The 19686-nt window shown below is 47.9% G+C and overlaps 1 protein-coding gene across 1 annotated transcript in view; it reads left to right on the plus strand.

Moving 5' to 3' along the window:
- The window catches only part of LOC308679194 (vomeronasal type-2 receptor 26-like), a gene marked incomplete at both ends in the record, with an annotated part of 478617 nt that overhangs the window by 347572 nt on the left and 111359 nt on the right, over positions 1-19686 (plus strand). The window lies entirely within an intron of this gene.

Consider the following 19686-nt stretch of genomic DNA (forward strand, 5'->3'; position numbering starts at 1 on the left):
TCCACAGGGGATGCCCAGAAGCCGCCAGGGAGGACGTGAGAGCTTGGCTGGAGGTCTCCATCACCCACCTGCGGGCAGAAGGGCCGGAAGCATCGGCCCTGACGGTGGAGGACTGGCTGCAGGCTTCCATAGCAGGCCTTGCCAAGGTCGAGCCAGCCGACGCTGAGAATCCAGGCGGCCCCAGGAAGGGATGGCTTGAAAGGGCAATAGGGACCCTGAAGGAAGGCTGCGGCGAAAGTTTGGTGCCACTTTAAGTTAATGCCATTTAACTCTGGTTGCCTGTTTTCTAATGACCAGGAGGCCATCAGGCAACCCTTGAACTCTGCCCAATGTTAAGAGGAGGCCCTGTTCAGAATCCCATATTGTTGTGACTCAGGGCCAGCCTGTGGGTCCGACAGCCGGCTCCGATGTATCGGAGGACTCAGATGTGGGGGAGGAGGGAAACGAACCGGCTGATGATGATTTGGAGGCTTTGCAGAGTCCTCAGCCGGGGACCTCTTCTCAGCTGTGTGAGCCCGAGAGTGCGGAGGATGATGACCCACAGCTGGCCCTGTTCAAGGACGCCCGACGCAGGAGGCAGACGAGCAGGGACAAACAAAGAAAGACTATGGGACTCCTCGGGAGGAGGCACAGGGAGACCACGCCCTGAGCTCTCTATAAAAGAAGTGTTTGGGGAGGGGCTGGTTGCTGAAAGCAACTTTTCCGCTTGAGTAGACAAGCTCTTGTGTTTTTGTTAACTGCGTAATTAAATCTTGGCAGAAGCCTTTTAGCCTTGGACGCTTTCCAGACTCTTCTTTTAATTAGGGGTTGTGAGAAGAGGGCTGGTTCAGAACACATATATTAATCCTAATTGCAACTGATTTTAAAATTGCTTGTGCCTGAAGTGAAATTTCACTTCCCATCTTTTCTAGCAATATTACGTTTTACATAAGAGCTCATTAAGAAGCAGGAAAGTCACAACTTGTGGACTATAAATATTTATTTTTCTTCCTTGTCATTTCTATGTTGTTTTTCCATGTTCACGTAATACACTAAAATTCTTTATATTTTGACATTTCTTAGTTTATTAAAAGAAAAATGGACTGTAAGGTCTGCAGCTGAGTTCTATCCCTCCATCCTTCCATCCCTCTATCTTTCGAATCATTAAATTTATTGCCCACCCGTCTTATCACAGTGTAACTCTACAAAGATGGTGGTGGTGATGCCCAGAAGTGTGCTGGATGGTGTGGCCTGATTTCTAACATGATTTCTGGAGATCTGGTGGCCCTTCCTCTGGTTGTGTGGATGTACTTGGGAGGGGGGGGACCCCTTTGACCTTCCCGTCTGAGGCTGAGACTTTCTATACCAAAAAACCTACTTTGTTCCTGGTTTATTTGGATCGATTTTGGGGGGATTATGTGTCTTCACTGGAGGGGGGGACATTAATACAGACTTCTTGGCCTGGAAGGGAGAACTGGGGGGGGGGCTGAGTGAGGGGGGGAACTGAAGGGACTGGAAGGTCCATCCGGGCAGTGAGGAACAGAGGGCGGCCCATATCCCAGGTCCACGACTGGAAAGTTCTCCCACTGATCCTGCTCTCAGGGCCTGGAGACCTGATCCTGGGGGGCTCTGGGTTCAAGCTCTTGCTTTTCCATGCCAGCTTGAGGTGCAGTTAGACTCTCTCTCTCCTCCAGGATGCTCACAGCCAAGTCTCCCCGAAGCCGGGTTATGCCCAGAGAGGAGGAGGAGGAAGCCCCTCCTCGGTCGGAAATGGGCCCTCCCCAATTTCTGAGTTTGTCCCAGAGGAGAGGAGGAGGGGAGGCTGTTGTCATCCCTGGTTTGTTACAGGCTCTTAGCAGGCTCCACGTGGACCTCTGCGAGGACCCCAGCCTGGTCAAGTAGGTTGTGTGAAGGTGGTCCTTGCGAGAAGAAAAGTCTCCCCAATGCAGGTAGGCCTCGACTTATGACCACAATTCAGCCCAATTTTCTTTATCGCATGATTTATTTGTCACATGATTTGTCACATGATCACCTTTTGAGAACTTCTGACAAATAAAGAGATTCACTTAACAACCGTGTCACTAACTTAACAAGTGCAATGATTCACTTAACAAATATGGTAAGGAATAACTAGTTAGTAGTTATTTTATTAATATTTTGACGATGGTGAGTTAAAGTGCGATAGAATTTAATGTTTTATTGTTGTTAGCATATTTTAGATTATGTTTGTTTGTATTTTTATACCCTGTATTCAGCTCTGGGAAGTCGGGGAGGGGGAGGAGGGGGGTTTTTTGTATTCAAAAATGTATTGTAAAACTTTTCAATTAAAAAAAAAACCAAATATGGTAAGGAAGTTCATAAGATGGGTAAAAACTCACTTAACAAACGTCTCACTTAGCAACATAAATGTTGGGCTCAAATGTGGTCGTAAGCCCAGGACTACCCGTATCGTTTATCCTTTTTTCCCCCTGGGTGTTTTATTGCTTATCTTTTGAGGTCACCTCAAGGACCTTTTTCAAGGTTGGGGACACACAAATTTCTTTCCAAACCCACCAAGAAAGTGTTTTGGGGGGACCTGGTGGCCCTTCCTCTGGTTGTGGGGATGGGCTTAGTGTGCTCTGTGGCCCCTTTGACCTTCCCGTCTCCGAAGCTTTGGAGGTCCAGTCAGGGGTCCTGAGTTCCAGGTCTATCTGGGTCAGTCATTGGGGGGGTTTCATTTCTAATCTGGAGGGGGCCCCATTGACAGGCCCCCCTTGGCCCAGGAGGGGGAATTGGGGATTGGAGAAAGGGGGAGCTGAGAGACAGGTGGGACCATCCGGATGGAGACGGGAACCATGTTTGCTAAACTTGATTTAGCACAGGCCCATCAGCAATTGCCGGTTGATGAGGCCACAGCCGCGGCTCAAACGATCGTGACTCACAGAGGGGTGTTCAAAGTTAAACACTTACAGTTGGGAGGTATTTTCCAAGGGATTATGGAACGTACACTTAAGGGTATCCAGGGCGTCTGCCCTTATTTTGATGATGTTCTTATGGCAGGGGAAGCCCCAGATGTGGTTGGCCAGAAGGCTCAGGGCTGTTGTGCAGAGGCTTCGTGAAGCAGGCCTCAAATTAAAAAAAGAACAAGTGTAGTATTGGGGTTTCATCAACAGAATTCTTGGGGTTCCGAATTGATGCTAATGGCATTCACCCCGCTGATTCTAAAGTGAAGGCCATTAACATGGCTGCTAGGCCCAAATCAAAAGGAGAGCTTCAAGCATTTTGGGGTCTGCTAAATTTTTATCACACATTCCTACCTCATAAGGCAGCAATAGCAGAGCCCCTCCCCAGGCTGCTGGACAAAAAAAGCTCCTTGGAAATGGACTAACTTACACAAAAAACGTTTCCAGGATTTGAAAGCACTTATGTCGTTAAAGTCCACTGGAACTCATTACACAGAGTCTAAACCTGTATGTCTTGCATCTGACGCATCTCCCTATGGGGTGGGGGCAGTCTTAAGCCACTTAGAAAAAAATGGGAAACAGGTTCCTATAGCATTTTAGTCAAGGACCTTGTCCTCTGCTGAGCGCAACTATGCTCAGATTGACAAAGAGGCCCTGGCCATAGTTGCTGGAATTAAAAAAAAATCATGATTATTTATATGGCAGACAACCCCCCCCCCCCCCACATACTCTCTCCAAGAATGTTGAGATGGTCTATTTTTCTGTCTGCATACAATTTTAAATTAATTCATAAACCAGGGAAGGAAATGGGCCATGCTGATGGCCTCAGCAGACTACCACTGCCACTAATGGATCCAGATCCAGCTAGAATACTGTCCATATAGGACATACCTGAGTTTCCCCTCCATGCAGGGGACATTGCTGCTGAAACTGCCACAGATAAAATACTTTGTAGACTGTTGTCATGGGTATACATAAGCTGGTTGGAAAAAAGTCCAGGCTCTGAATTTCAAAGTTATTTTGTCAGGAGGCATGAGTTGTCTGCATATAAAGGGTGCATTTATGGGGGAATAGAGTCATAATTCCCAGTTCCCTAGGAGACAGGGTCTTACACTCATTACATGAAGGCCATCCAGGCATTGTCAGAATGAAAGCCTTAGCTAGAAGCTATCTTTGGTGGCCTGGCCTGGATAAAGCCATCGAGGGTCAGGTCCATGGTTGTTATACATGCCAGCAATCTAGGCCTGAAATGCCACAGGCCCCAGTTCACAGATGGGAGGAAACGCACACACCCTGGTCTAGAATTCACATAGACTACGCTGGGCTTTTTCAGGGGCAGCTTTTCCTGATAGTAGTGGATAGCCACTCAAAATGGCTGGAAGTAATTACAGTTCCTAACATGACTACTGCTAGGACCATCCAGGTACTGAGAAAACTCTTTGCAACACATGGGTTGCCTGATGTCTTAGTTTCTGACAATGGGGCCCAATTCACTGCTGCTGAATTTCAGGCTTTCCTTAAAGCTAATCTCATCATACATGCAACGTCTGCACCCTTTCATCCATCTTTTAATGGACAAGCTGAATGCATGGTGAGGACAACGAAGGAGGCACTCAAGCGCATTGTCACAGATGACTGGCATCACAGATTGGCAGATTTTTTATTCTGCCAGCATTGTACGCCCTGCATGGCCACAGGTAAAAGTCCTGCAGAACTACGTTGGGGGAGGTGTTTGATTACTAAACTGGACAGGTTGCATCCAGACAGAGTGGCAGCATAAGCCTCTCGACCAAAGTTTTCCAGAAGGGCCACTAAGTGAGGACTGCATCATAAGTCCCTCCCAAGGTGCTCAAACATGTGGCCAAACCAGCCCTCACTTGGACCACCAGGGCTTTTCCTTCTCAGTGGAGATGGAATCAGAGGAAGAACGGGGTAGCACGGGAGCAAGCCAACTGAAATTCAGCAACTGCTGTGCCTACTGACTCTGGGGTGGGTCAACCTGGTGAGGCCAGCCAGAGCGTTTCTAATCCCCTTGACTCTGGGGCACAAAGGGACACAAATCTACCCAGCCCACTGGGTATGCTGGTAAGACCACAAAGTGATGGGAACTCCAAGGCGTTCCTCTAGACCACACAAGCCTCCTGCGTAGCTCACAGATTACACTGCAAAATAAAGTGATGCATATTTGATGTATATTGTTGTAAAACTTGTTGCCACTAACTACAGAAACTAGTGCTTTGTGAAAACTGCCCATTACTGTAATGGAAGCCTGTTCATTAGACTTTGTTTAATCTCATTGTAATCCACAGTGAATTTATTATTTTTATTATTATCACTACAATTGTATGTGAGTTGATTAATAAGTCTTGACAACTGTCAAGACTAATCGCAGTTGTCATAGTTTAATCTAAGACGGGAGGGGTGTTATGTACTGGACTTGTGGTGTTACACCACGTGGGTTGCTGGAGCACCTAACGGCTCTCCAGCAACCCAGACTAACTGTCTCCTGTCCTGCAATTGGCAAGAGTGTCCAGGTGGCAAGAGTGGGTTCTAACCTATTGGCTGCCGCCTACTGGCTAGACTATATATTGCGGCGGGTTGCAGCCTAAGTTTCAGTACAGTTCCAGCAAGAATAAAGTATGAGTTATCCTGTATTCAGCGTCGGGTCTTCCTTCCTGCACCAAAGAGCCCACTACTTAACAACTGGGTTGATGATTTTCACAATGGGGAAAGGCCCCAAGAATTTGGGTCCCAATTTCTTGCTGGGTAATTTGAGACGTAAATATTTAGTTGACCTTTTCCTCCACTTGGAATGTTCTTTGGGAAGCCCTCTTTTTATCAGCCTGTTTTTATAAGTCTCAGAAGTCTTTTTTAACACCGTTTTCGTGTTTCTCCAAACCTCTTCCCACCCCCTCACCCATAGATCAAGTGTCTGAGAAGCAGAGGGCACCTGAGGATAGTCAGGCATCAGGCGGAACTCTTTTCCTGTGGCTACTCTGAAAGGCGGGTAGCCAGTGTTGCTCTGAACAGAATTATCGTAGGCCACCTCGGCGAAGGGTCAGTCCAGTTTGTCTGTTGGTAGGAAACAGCATCTTAGGTATTGCTCCACCATTTCGTTAGCGGATTCTTCAGCCCCATTGGTAGCTGGATGAAAAGCAGAGGATAAGCCTTGAGATGATCCAATTAATTTAAGGAAATTCTTCCAAAATTTCGCTGTGAACTGCACCTCTATCTGAAATTATTCGCTTAGGGGCGCCATGCAATTGGTAGATATGTTTCAGGAACAATTTAGTCAGCCGTTGTGCAGATGGGAGTTCTTTACAGGTGATAAAGTCAGCCTGCTTCGAAAACAGATCTATCGCAGTCCAGATGACAGTATTTCCTCTATTGTTGGGTAGGCCTACAATAAAGTCCATAGCTACTTCTTCCCATGGTTGAGAAGGGTCGGCTACCGACTGCAGTAGCCCTGGAGTTTTCCTGGTATTCTTTTCATGGTGGCACATACAGTACAACTCTTGACATAGTTTTCCACATCTTGTTTTAGCCCCGGCCAGCAAAGTTGACGGTGGATGAGGTGTAGAGTTTTTAAATATCCAAAGTGTCCAGCCTGTTTTACATCATGGCTGTGTTTGAGAGCATTGAGTTGGAGGGTTTCAGGTAGATACATTTCCCCCCCCCATGTATGTCAAACAATCCCTGCATGTTAGGGAGGTCTGATTATCTTTGAACCATTGATCAGTAAGGAGCTCTCGTTTTATCTTCGTCACTCCTGGGTCATCAGGTTTAGGGGTCCTGCGAGGTGTGAGTTGTGCTGCAGGTTGTGAACTGGGGATAATTGCCTCGTAGACCTCTTCGCGTTCACTTTTGTACTGAGGCAGTCGGGATAGCGCATCAGCTAGGAGGTTTTTCCTTCCCGGTGTGTACTTTAAAGTAAAGTTCAAACGGTTAAAGTACTGTTCCCATCGTGCTTGCTTTGGGGACACTTTGCAGGGAGTTTTTAGTGCCTCTAAATTTTTGTGATCTGTCCATACTTCAAAAGGCAGAAATCTGGTTTGGTAAGGAAGGTCGTAAAATGGGGCAAAACTCACTGAAGAACCATCTTACTTAGCAACAGAAATTTGGGGCTAAGTTGTGGTTGTAAGTCGAGGACTCCCTGTAGAAGGAAACCACGAAAAGATCTGGTGCAGGCCGGCCTCCTTCTGTGCGGATGGCAGTGGACGTCTCCTGCAGGAGGAGGAGCTGGACAAGTCTTCAGGATCCCGTCCGTGGCTCTTGGCAGATCTCTCAGTTTGAAGCTCTGGGAAATCTCAGGCAAGCGATGAAAATCAGCTCCTCCTTCTTTTGGATCTGAAAGGGAGAAAGTCCGATTTATTAGTGGCCCCGTCGCCTCCTCCGCTCTCACCAAGAAAGTCCAGGCCTCAGGCCACAGAGACGTTGACGCCAGGAACCCTGAAGCCAAATTCCTCAGGAAGGGCAAAGTCGCCCTCCGTCCCGCCTTACGTCCAGCTTTACCTTCCGGGGAGATTCGGGGCTGCCTTGCAGATTCCTCCGATGCCATAGAGTGGGATGAGGCTGCTGCGGTCATTAAGCGGGACCTTCAGGCCGAAGAAGATTCCTTCCATAAGAGCTTTGTCCTTTTTGGGGAAGGTCCTGCCGATAAACTGAGGGGAACAAGAGAGCACGGTGACTTCCACTCTGAGGAAGCGGCCGTCGAACGTTAAGACCGACACAAAGAGAGGACTTATGACCCGGGTTACAAATTCTGATGCTTGCCCCCCCCTCCAGGGTCACATGCCCGAACTCTGCATGCTTAGCCAGCCCTGACTGCATCATGCGACGCTTTTGCCCCAAACCAGCTCAGACGACCAACCCATTTTATGACCATTAGGCCATACCACCATAATGGGCGGGTTGCATTTCAGTTGTGGGTCAAGGACGACCTGAAGTTGTTGCAGCCCAATTGCGGTTGATGAAAACGTTCCTCTCTTCCATTCCATTCCATATTTTCTATTCTATTCTATTCTATTCTATTATATTCTATTCTATTCTATTCTATTCTATTCTATTCTATTCTATTCTATTCTATTCTATTCTATTCTATTCTATTCTATTCTATTCTATTCTATTCTATTCTATTCTATCCCATCCCATACCATACCATACCATACCATACCATACCATACCATACCATACCATACCATACCATACCATACCATACCATCCTCTTACTGGTGATGCTGGTCTTCTCCTTCTCCTTCCTCTATCCTTCCCAGCACTGCAGGCTTCCCAGAGAGGGAGGTCACCCCAACTACTACCTCCTGAGTCCCTCTCTTCCTCCCTCCCATCTCTTACCTGGAAGGGGTCCTGGAGAAGGAAGCCCAGAACTTCATGGAAAACCTCCAGAGGTTCTCCACTCTCGGGCATGATACATGAGCTGAGGAACAAGAGCAGAGATGCCGAGCATCAGCAGAGAAAGGAAAAGAACGTTAATTTTTATTATTATCACTACAATTGTATGTGAGTTGATTAATAAGTCTTGACAACTGTCAAGACTAATCGCAGTTGTCATAGTTTGATCTAAGACGGGAGGGGTGTTATGTACTGGACTTGTGGTGTTACACCACGTGGGTTGCTGGAGCACCTAACGGCTCTCCAGCAACCCAGACTAACTGTCTCCTATCCTGCAATTGGCTAGCCCCAGGTGGCAAGAGTGGGTTCTAAACTATTGGCTGCCGCCTAGTGGCTAGACTGTATATTGCGGCGGGTTGCAGCCAATGTTTCAGTACAGTTCCAGCAAGAATAAAGTATGAGTTATCCTGTATTCAGCGTCGGGTCTTCCTTCCTGCACCAAAGAGCCCACTATTTAACAACTGGGTTGATGATTAAATTTTGGACTCAGTCATGGTTGTAAAGCAAGGACTACCTGTAATAGGAAATCTTATAAAATCTAAAGAGGGGCTTGGAGCTTGGGGAAGGCTAAAGCAAATAGAAAAGAGAGAGATAAAAACAAAAATATGTATAAAGTCCATAAAGCCGTTAGATGCTCCAGCAACACACGTGGTGTAACACCACAAGTCCAGTACATAACACCCCTCCCGTCTTAGATCAAACTATGACAACTGCGATTAGTCTTGACAGTTGTCAAGACTTATTAATCAACTCACATACAATTGTAGTAATAATAATAAAAATTAACGTTCTTTTCCTTTCTCTGCTGATGCTCAGCATCTCTGCTCTTGTTCCTCAGCTCATGTATCACGCCCGAGAGTGGAGAACCTCTGGAGGTTCTCCATGAAGGTCTGGGCATCCTTCTCCAGCACCCCTTCCAGGTAAGAGACGGGAGGGAGGAAGAGAGGGACTCTGGAGGTAGCAGTTGGGGTGACCTCCCTCTCTGGGAAGTCTGCACTGCTGGGAAGGATAGAGGAAGGAGAAGGAGAAGACCAGCATCACCAGTAAGAGGATGGGATGGGATAGAATAGAATAGAATAGAATAGAATAGAATAGAATAGAATAGAATAGAATAGAATAGAATAGAATAGAATAGAATAGAATAGAATAGAATAGAATAGAATAGAATAGAATAGAATAGAATAGAATAGAATAGAATAGAATAGAATAGAAAATATGGAATGGAATGGAAGAGAGGAACGTTTTCATCAACCGCAATTGGGCTGCAACAACTTCAGGTCGTCCTTGACCCACAACTGAAATGCAACCCGCCCATTAGGGTGGTATGGCCTAATGGTCATAAAATGGATTGGTCGTCTGAGCTGGTTTGGGGCAAAAGCGTCGCATGATGCAGTCAGGGCTGGCTAAGCGTGCAGAGTTCGGGCATGTGACCCTGGAGGGGGGGGGCAAGCATCAGAATTTGAAACCCGGGTCATAAGTCCTCTCTTTGTGTCGGTCTTAACGTTCGACAGCCGCTTCCTCAGAGTGGAAGTCACCCTGCTCTCCTGTTCCCCTCAGTTTATCGGCAGGACCTTCCCCAAAAAGGACAAAGCTCTTATGGAAGGAATCTTCTTCGGCCTGAAGGTCCCGCTTAATGACCGCAGCAGCCTCATCCCACTCTATGGCATCGGAGGAATCTGCAAGGCAGCCCCGAATCTCCCCGGAAGGTAAAGCTGGACGTAAGGCGGGACGGATGGCGACTTTGCCCTTCCTGAGGAATTTGGCTTCAGGGTTCCTGGCGTCAACGTCTCTGTGGCCTGAGGCCTGGACTTTCTTGGTGAGAGCGGAGGAGGCGACGGGGCCACTAATAAATCGGACTTTCTCCCTTTCAGATCCAAAAGAAGGAGGAGCTGATTTTCATCGCTTGCCTGAGATTTCCCAGAGCTTCAAACTGAGAGATCTGCCAAGAGCCACGGACGGGATCCTGAAGACTTGTCCAGCTCCTCCTCCTGCAGGAGACGTCCACTGCCATCCGCACAGAAGGAGGCCGGCCTGCACCAGATCTTTTCGTGGTTTCCCTCTACAGGGAGTCCTCGACTTACAACCACAACTTAGCCCCAAATTTCTGTTGCTAAGTAAGATGGTTCTTCAGTGAGTTTTGCCCCATTTTACGACCTTCCTTGCCACAGTTGTTAAGTGAATTTGGCTCCCCCTCTGACTTTGCTCGCCAGAAGGTTGCGAAAGACGATCACCTGAGCCTGGGACACTGTGACCACCGCAAATATGAACTGCCAAACACCCAGATTTGGACCGCACGACCGTGGGGATGCTTTAACGGTCATAAGTCTGAAAAATGGGCATACATTCTTGGCTACAGGATGTTCTCTGCTCTGCGTGCCTTGTCGGCCCTTCGCTCCCCTCCGGTGACCCTGAGGACACGGAGAAACCTCCGGGTGGCCTCCAGGACTCTCTGAAGGAAGGCAAGGAGTATAAATCCTCCCCTTCCCCACCCTCCGCTCAGAGCAGAAGAAGCTTCCTGGAGGGGAAGAGAAACGTCTTCAAAGGAAGACAGGAAAGTCCAGTTGCCTGGACTTTGGGACAACCATGGCCTGGATGGCGGAGAACCTCCATGGGCATTTCTCTTAGTAGAAGCTCCCAGGAACGTTCTTTTCCTTTGCTCTGCTGATGCTCGGCATCTCTGCTCTTGTTCCTCAGCTCATGTATCACGCCCGAGAGTGGAGAACCTCTGGAGGTTCTCCATGAAGGTCTGGGCTTCCTTCTCCAGCACCCCTTCCAGGTAAGAGACGGGAGGGAGGAAGAGAGGGACTCTGGAGGTAGTAGTTGGGGTGACCTCCCTCTCTGGGAAGTCTGCAGTGCTGGGAAGGATAGAGGAAGGAGAAGGAGAAGACCAGCATCACCAGTAAGAGGATGGGATGGGATGGGATGGGATGGGATGGGATGGGATGGGATGGGATGGGATGGGATGGGATGGGATGGGATGGGATGGGATAGAATAGAATAGAATAGAATAGAATAGAATAGAATAGAATAGAATAGAATAGAATAGAATAGAATAGAATAGAATAGAATAGAATAGAATAGAATAGAATAGAATAGAATAGAATAGAATAGAATAGAATAGAATAGAATATATGGAATGGAATGGAAGAGAAGAGAAGATAGAATAAAATAAAGAGAATAAAATCATTTATCTGAAATGGTATCAAAGAGCTCTCCTGTCAATCAGGGGGCTGAACTAGAAGACCTCCAAGGCCCTTTCCGAGCGGGCCGAGGTTCGTGCCAGGGAGGAAACTGCCCAAGAAGCGAAGGGGGAAGAGAGAGACACGGACTTGCTTTCCGGCTCTTTCATTGATCCAGACTTTTTGGGGATGCTGGAGCAGGAGCTTGACGTCCCGTGCCCAAACGAGGGGGTGGGACGCTGCTGCCCCGTCCCCTGGGCGGAGAAAACGGGGCTCCCTTTGGCAAAGGAGAAAAAAGGACAAAAAAATAAATAAAATAAAACAGGGCTGGCCTTTTGAATTCTCTGCTCTTACAGCGCAGGTGGCTACATTCTGCGCAGCGACCCTGGGGATTCCTCGGAAACATAATTCGGATGATAAACATATTTGGAAATATTATTTTTAGATTTTGCGTGTTGCGATTTTATAGTTGGGTCTAAAGGGATCGTTTTGAATTCTACCAAAATTTACATTTGGATCTGTTTGATTCTTTTCTGCTTTTGGCAGTAAGAAGGAACGGGTTTCTGCTCCCTCTGTGCAGTAAAATCTGTTTAATAGCTTAATAATAATAATAGCCTAACATTCCAGAAACTGCAGATGCCGTTGATTATTACGTCTCCGTGGAATATGCCCTCACTTTAATAGGACTGTATTAACTAGTGATGGGGCATTTTCTTTTGTTAGTTAACAGTTAATAGGGCCAACCCTAGCCCTAGCCCTATATTTAAGCCTGCTTGCCAAAGTGCATTGCAGCCTGATTGCAGATTTTTAATGTTTTATTTAATATTATCAAATTCAGATTCATTCCCGCCATCTAAGATATTGATTTGGTGCCAGGGTAATGAAACAAATGGAAAGGGAAGGGAAGGGAAGGGAAGGGAAGGGAAGGGAAGGGAAGGGAAGGGAAGGGAAGGAAATGGAAACCCACCTGAGTTTTGCATTGGGTATCCTACGAGAATTCGGGGGGGGGATGGGGGTTTGGCTGTTGTCCCCCAGGAGATTGTGCTGGGTTCCAGGGATGGGGAGATCTCTGTGGGTGAAGCTGGGCCCTCTGGGTCGCCCGTCCCCTTGTCCAGCAGCCTCTCTCCTCCGATGCATGGAGCCAGAATCAGCCTGTTGAGCCCTTCTGCCATCTCGGCTATCTGCTCGCAGCGAGGCAGTGGAAGCCCTCAGAAGGATCTGGAAGGGAGTGCAGAGCGGCTCCCGCATCTTGGTGGCCACGAACAAAGACCACGGCTGGGAGAGGCTGCAACACCAAGGATTTGCCTGTCTAGGCGGCTAAAGGGCAGAATCCTCTCCTGGGCTTTAAAAGACGATGCTCGACTTTCTCCACCTGGGAAGGTGATCTTCTGCCCTCTAACTGGAAAAAATTTCTCCTTCTTAGAGCAGTGCGGATGTGCAGAATGGACAAATGTCCGGGGAGAATGATTCCTCCTTTGTTTGAATTCCTGTTTTTGGAAAAAGAGGCTGCGAGGAAGGATCACGCTGCATTTTTTGCAGAGGTATTTTTTTGACGACTAGATAAATAGGGAGGGAGCTGAGAGACGAGGGCTCTGACCGTACAATGGCCTTACTTCCTTGGGAAACAGAGCAGGGCATGAGGAAGAGGCCAGCCTTAGCAGACAGAGGCTTTTGAACATTCGCACCTTCTTTTGTGGCGAACTGGAGCTGCTGCCTCAGAATCGAGGAAGCAGCTGGGAAAGGAGGCTGCAGCTCTGAGGAGAAGCTGCAAGGGAGAAATCCCTGGATTTATGGCTGCCTTCTTTCCCTCTCCACTTTCATCCCAGCTTTGCTTCTTGCAAGGGCACCAAACAGGGAGGGAATGCATCAAAGGGGAACGTTTTCATCAACCGCAATTGGGCTGCAACAACTTCAGGTCGTCCTTGACCCACAACTGAAATGCAACCCGCCCATTATGGTGGTATGGCCTAATGGTCATAAAATGGGTTGGTCGTCTGAGCTGGTTTGGGGCAAAAGCGTCGCATGATGCAGTCAGGGCTGGCTAAGCGTGCAGAGTTCGGGCATGTGACCCTGGAGGGGGGGGCAAGCATCAGAATTTGAAACCCGGGTCATAAGTCCTCTCTTTGTGTCGGTCTTAACGTTCGATGGCCGCTTCCTCAGAGTGGAAGTCACCCTGCTCTCTTGTTCCCCTCAGTTTATCGGCAGGACCTTCCCCAAAAAGGACAAAGCTCTTATGGAAGGAATCTTCTTCGGCCTGAAGGTCCCGCTTAATGACCGCAGCAGCCTCATCCCACTCTATGGCATCGGAGGAATCTGCAAGGCAGCCCCGAATCTCCCCGGAAGGTAAAGCTGGACGTAAGGCGGGACGGATGGCGACTTTGCCCTTCCTGAGGAATTTGGCTTCAGGGTTCCTGGCGTCAGCGTCTCTGTGGCCTGAGGCCTGGACTTTCTTGGTGAGAGCGGAGGAGGCGACGGGGCCACTAATAAATCGGACTTTCTCCCTTTCAGAGCCAAAAGAAGGAGGAGCTGATTTTCATCGCTTGCCTGAGATTTCCCAGAGCTTCAAACTGAGAGATCTGCCAAGAGCCACGGACGGGATCCTGAAGACTTGTCCAGCTTCTCCTCCTGCAGGAGACGTCCACTGCCATCCGCACAGAAGGAGGCCGGCCTGCACCAGATCTTTTCGTGGTTTCCTTCTACAGGGAGTCCTCGACTTACAACCACAACTTAGCCCCAAATTTCTGTTGCTAAGTAAGATGGTTGTTCAGTGAGTTTTGCCCCATTTTACGACCTTCCTTACCAAACCAGATTTGTGCCTTTTGAAGTATGGACAGATCACCAAAATTTAGAGGCACTAAAAACTCCCTGCAAATTGTCCCCAAAGCAAGCACGATGGGCACAGTACTTTAACCGTTTGAACTTTACTTTAAAGTACACACCGGGAAGGAAAAACCTCCTAGCTGATGCACTATCCCGACTGCCTCAGTACAAAAGTGAACGCGAAGAGGTCTACGAGGCAATTATCCCCAGTTCACAACCTGCAGCACAACTCACACCTCGCAGGACCCCTAAACCTGATGACCCAGGAGTGACGAAGATAAAACGAGAGCTCCTTACTGATCAATGGTTCAAAGATAATCAGACCTCCCTAACATGCAGGGATTGTTTGACATACATGGGGGAAAAAAATGTATCTACCTGAAACCCTCCAACTCAATGCTCTCAAACACAGCCATGATGTAAAACAGGCTGGACACTTTGGATATTTAAAAACTCTACACCTCATCCGCCGTCAACTTTGCTGGCCGGGGCTAAAACAAGATGTGGAAAACTATGTCAAGAGTTGTACTGTATGTGACACCATGAAAAGAATACCAGGAAAACTCCAGGGCTACTGCAGTAGATAGCCGACCCTTCTCAACCATGGGAAGAAGTAGCTATGGACTTTATTGTAGGCCTACCCAACAATAGAGGAAATACTGTCATCTGGACTGCGATAGATCTGTTTTCGAAGCAGGCTGACTTTATCACCTGTAAAGAACTCCCATCTGCACAACGGCTGACTAAATTGTTCCTGAAACATATCTACCAATTGCATGGCGCCCCTAAGCGAATAATTTCAGATAGAGGTGCAGTTCACAGCGAAATTTTGGAAGAATTTCCTTAAATTAATTGGATCATCTCAAGGCTTATCCTCTGCTTTTCATCCAGCTACCAATGGGGCTGAAGAATCCGCTAACGAAATGGTGGAGCAATACCTAAGATGCTGTTTCCTACCAACAGACAAACTGGACTGACCCTTCGCCGAGGTGGCCAACGCTAATTCTGTTCAGAGCAACGCTGGCTACCCGCCTTTCAGAGTAGCCACAGGAAAAGAGTTCCGCCTGATGCCTGACTATCCTCAGGTGCCCTCCGCTTCTCAGACACTTGATCAATGGGTGAGGGGGTGGGAAGAGGTTTGGAGAAACACGAAAACGGTGTTAAAAAAGACTTCTGAGACTTATAAAAAACAGGCTGATAAAAAGAGGGCTTCCCAAAGAACATTCCAAGTGGGGGGAAAGGTTTATCAGTCAACTAAATATTTACATCTCAAATTACCCAGCAAGAAATTGGGACCCAAATTCTTGGGGCCTTTCCCCATTGTGAAAATCATCAACCCAGTTGTTAAGTAGTGGGCTCTTTGGTGCAGGAAGGAAGACCCGACGCTGAATACAGGATAACTCATACTTTATTCTTGCTGGAACTGTACTGAAACATAGGCTGCAACCCACCGCAATATATAGTCTAGCCAGTAGGCGGCAGCCAATAGGTTAGAACCCACTCTTGCCACCTTGACACTCTTGCCAATTGCAGGACAGGAGACAGTTAGTCTGGGTTGCTGGAGAGCCGTTAGGTGCTCCAGCAACCCACGTGGTGTAACACCACAAGTCCAGTACATAACACCCCTCCCGTCTTAGATCAAACTATGACAACTGCGATTAGTCTTGACAGTTGTCAAGACTTATTAATCAACTCACATACAATTGTAGTGATAATAATAAAAATTAACGTTCTTTTCCTTTGCTCTGCTGATGCTCGGCATCTCTGCTCTTATTCCTCAGCTCATGTATCACGCCCGAGAGTGGAGAACCTCTGGAGGTTCTCCATGAAGGTCTGGGCATCCTTCTCCAGCACCCCTTCCAGGTAAGAGACGGGAGGGAGGAAGAGAGGGACTCTGGAGGTAGTAGTTGGGGTGACCTCCCTCTCTGGGAAGTCTGCAGTGCTGGGAAGGATAGAGGAAGGAGAAGGAGAAGACCAGCATCACCAGTAAGAGGATGGGATGGGATGGGATGGGATGGGATGGGATGGGATGGGATGGGATGGGATGGAATAGAATAGAATAGAATAGAATAGAATAGAATAGAATAGAATAGAATAGAATAGAATAGAATAGAATAGAATAGAATGGAATGGAATGGAATGGAATGGAATGGAATGGAATGGAATGGAATGGAATGGAATGGAATGGAATAGAATAGAATAGAATAGAATAGAATAGAATAGAATAGAATAGAATAGAATAGAATAGAATAGAATAGAATAGAATAGAATAGAATAGAATAGAATAGAATAGAACAGAAAATATGGAATGGAATGGAAGAGAGGAATGTTTTCATCAACCGCAATTGGGCTGCAACAGCTTCAGGTTGTCCTTGACCCACAACTGAAATGCAACCTGTCCATTAGGGTGGTATGGCCTAATGGTCATAAAATGGGTTGGTCGTCTGAGCTGGTTTGGGGCAAAAGCGTCGCATGATGCAGTCAGGGCTGGCTAAGCGTGCAGAGTTCGGGCATGTGACCCTGGAGGGGGGGGGCAAGCATCAGAATTTGAAACCCGGGTCATAAGTCCTCTCTTTGTGTCGGTCTTAACGTTCAACGGCCGCTTCCTCAGAGTGGAAGTCACCCTGCTCTCTTGTTCCCCTCAGTTTATCGGCAGGACCTTCCCCAAAAAGGACAAAGCTCTTATGGAAGGAATCTTCTTCGGCCTGAAGGTCCCGCTTAATGACCGCAGCAGCCTCATCCCACTCTATGGCATCGGAGGAATCTGCAAGGCAGCCCCGAATCTCCCCGGAAGGTAAAGCTGGACGTAAGGCGGGACGGATGGCGACTTTGCCCTTCCTGGGGAATTTGGCTTCAGGGTTCCTGGCGTCAACGTCTCTGTGGCCTGAGGCCTGGACTTTCTTGGTGAGAGCGGAGGAGGCGACGGGGCCACTAATAAATCGGACTTTCTCCCTTTCAGATCCAAAAGAAGGAGGAGCTGATTTTCATCGCTTGCCTGAGATGTCCCAGAGCTTCAAACTGAGAGATCTGCCAAGAGCCACGGACGGGATCCTGAAGACTTGTCCAGCTCCTCCTCCTGCAGGAGACGTCCACTGCCATCCGCACAGAAGGAGGCCGGCCTGCACCAGATCTTTTCGTGGTTTCCTTCTACAGGGAGTCCTCGACTTACAACCACAACTTAGCCCCAAATTTCTGTTGCTAACATGGTTGTTCAGTGAGTTTTGCCCCATTTTACGACCTTCCTTGCCACAGTTGTTAAGTGAATTTGGCTCCCCCTCTGACTTTGCTCGCCAGAAGGTTGCGAAAGACGATCACCTGAGCCTGGGACACTGCGACCACCGCAAATATGAACTGCCAAGCGCCCAGATTTGGACCGCACGACCGTGGGGATGCTTTAACGGTCATAAGTCTGAAAAATGGGCATGCATTCTTGGCTACAGGATGTTCTCTGCCCTGCGTGCCTTGGTGGCCCTTTGCACCCCTCCGGTGACCCTGAGGACACGGAGAAGCCTCCAGGTGTCCTCCAGGACTCTCTGAAGGAAGGCAAATCCTCCCCTTCCCCACCCTCCGCTCAGAGCAGAAGAAGCTTCCTGGAGGAGAGGAGAAAAGTCTTCAAAGGAAGACAGGAAAGTCCAGTTGCCTGGACTTTGGGACAACCATGACCTGGATGGCGGAGAACCTCCATGGGCATTTCTCTTAGTAGAAGCTCCCAGGAACGTTCTTTTCCTTTGCTCTGCTGATGCTCGGCATCTCTGCTCTTGTTCCTCAGCTCATGTATCACGCCCGAGAGTGGAGAACCTCTGGAGGTTCTCCATGAAGGTCTGGGCTTCCTTCTCCAGCACCCCTTCCAGGTAAGAGACGGGAGGGAGGAAGAGAGGGACTCTGGAGGTAGTAGTTGGGGTGACCTCCCTCTCTGGGAAGTCTGCAGTGCTGGGAAGGATAGAGGAAGGAGAAGGAGAAGACCAGCATCACCAGTAAGAGGATGGGATGGGATGGGATGGGATGGGATGGGATGGGATGGGATGGGATGGGATGGGATGGGATGGGATAGGATGGGATAGAATAGAATAGAATAGAATAGAATAGAATAGAATAGAATAGAATAGAATAGAATAGAATAGAATAGAATAGAATAGAATAGAATAGAATAGAATAGTATAGAATAGAACATATGGAATGGAATGGAAGAGAAGAGAAGATAGAATAAAATAAAGAGAATAAAATCATTTATCTGAAATGGTATCAAAGAGCTCTCCTGTCAATCAGGGGGCTGAACTAGAAGACCTCCAAGGCCCTTTCCGAGCGGGCCGAGGTTCGTGCCAGGGAGGAAACTGCCCAAGAAGCGAAGGGGGAAGAGAGAGACACGGACTTGCTTTCCGGCTCTTTCATTGATCCAGACTTTTTGGGGATGCTGGAGCAGGAGCTTGACGTCCCGTGCCCAAACGAGGGGGTGGGACGCTGCTCCCCCGTCCCCTGGGCGGAGAAAACGGGGCTCCCTTTGGCAAAGGAGAAAAAAGGACAAAAAAATAAATAAAATAAAACAGGGCTGGCCTTTTGAATTCTCTGCTCTTACAGCGCAGGTGGCTACATTCTGCGCAGCAGCCCTGGGGATTCCTCGGAAACATAATTCAGATGATAAACATATTTGGAAATATTATTTTTAGATTTTGCGTGTTGCGATTTTATAGTTGGGTCTAAAGGCATCGTTTTGAATTCTACCAAAATTTACATTTGGATCTGTTTGATTCTTTTCTGCTTTTGGCAGTAAGAAGGAATGGGCTTCTGCTCCCTCTGTGCAGTAAAATCTGTTTAATAGCTTAATAATAATAATAGCCTAACATTCCAGAAACTGCAGATGCCGTTGATTATTACGTCTCCGTGGAATATGCCCTCACTTTAATAGGACTGTATTAACTAGTGATGGGGCATTTTCTTTTGTTAGTTAACAGTTAATAGGGCCAACCCTAGCCCTAGCCCTATATTTAAGCCTGCTTGCCAAAGTGCATTGCAGCCTGATTGCAGATTTTTAATGTTTTATTTAATATTATCAAATTCAGATTCATTCCCGCCATCTAAGATATTGATTTGGTGCCAGGGTAATGAAACAAATGGAAAGGGAAGGGAAGGGAAGGGAAGGGAAGGGAAGGGAAGGGAAGGGAAGGGAAGGGAAGGGAAGGGAAGGAAATGGAAACCCACCTGAGTTTTGCATTGGGTATCCTACGAGAATTCGGGGGGGGGGGGGGTTTGGCTGTTGTCCCCCAGGAGATTGTGCTGGGTTCCAGGGATGGGGAGATCTCTGTGGGTGAAGCTGGGCCCTCTGGGTCGCCCGTCCCCTTGTCCAGCAGCCTCTCTCCTCC

This window comes from Vipera berus (assembly GCF_964194415.1).
Source record: "Vipera berus genome assembly, contig: HAP1_SCAFFOLD_27, whole genome shotgun sequence".
Taxonomy (NCBI): Eukaryota; Metazoa; Chordata; class Lepidosauria; order Squamata; family Viperidae; genus Vipera; species Vipera berus.